The sequence below is a fragment of the Cynoglossus semilaevis genome, chromosome 14, assembly GCF_000523025.1.
Source record: "Cynoglossus semilaevis isolate Cse_v1.0 chromosome 14, Cse_v1.0, whole genome shotgun sequence".
Taxonomy (NCBI): Eukaryota; Metazoa; Chordata; class Actinopteri; order Pleuronectiformes; family Cynoglossidae; genus Cynoglossus; species Cynoglossus semilaevis.
In genome coordinates this window covers 28,772,875-28,773,486 of record NC_024320.1, presented here as the reverse complement: position 1 = coordinate 28,773,486, position 612 = coordinate 28,772,875, and positions in this window count along the sequence as shown.

Below are 612 nucleotides of genomic sequence, written 5' to 3'. Positions count from 1 at the left end.
GCCCGCAAAGTCACGTTGTATGGCCCGCAGGAGTTTCTTTAACCCGACTCCGCCCGGCAACTGGATTCCAAAATTGTGAGGATTGAAGAAAAACTATCGTAGGGTTTCCAACTGACAAAAACAAGGACTGCGACTTTAATAACTGTCAGTGATCGTCACGATTTCAGTGGAACAAAAATGTGATTTTTATCTCATCTACTTCGCTCCGGCTCCTGCGAAGTCTGTCCAGAAAACCTCTGTCCCTCAGACAAGTGTAGTTCGTGACCCCTGAACTAGAGGGCGTAGGAGATAAATAATAAATCTGGTTTTTCTGGCAAGAAGTCAAATAAAAGATCATCATTGTCTAGAAAGAAAAAGAAACATTTTCTACATTTTCTCACATTATTAGAATACTTTGTCCTCAGTATCGGTTCGACTCCGACAGCTTCGCCCTCAGTGGCCTGAGGTGGTGAGTGAGTAACAGCGGAGGAGAAAGAGTCGACGGCAGGCGTGTCTGCGCTCATGGATTTATGTCGAAGGAATGTTTGACAGCCATGGAGCCTTATATTGATTATCACCTTGATCAGGTGACGACACGAATCTGAGCTCACGCTGCTGCTGGATTAGGGAAAG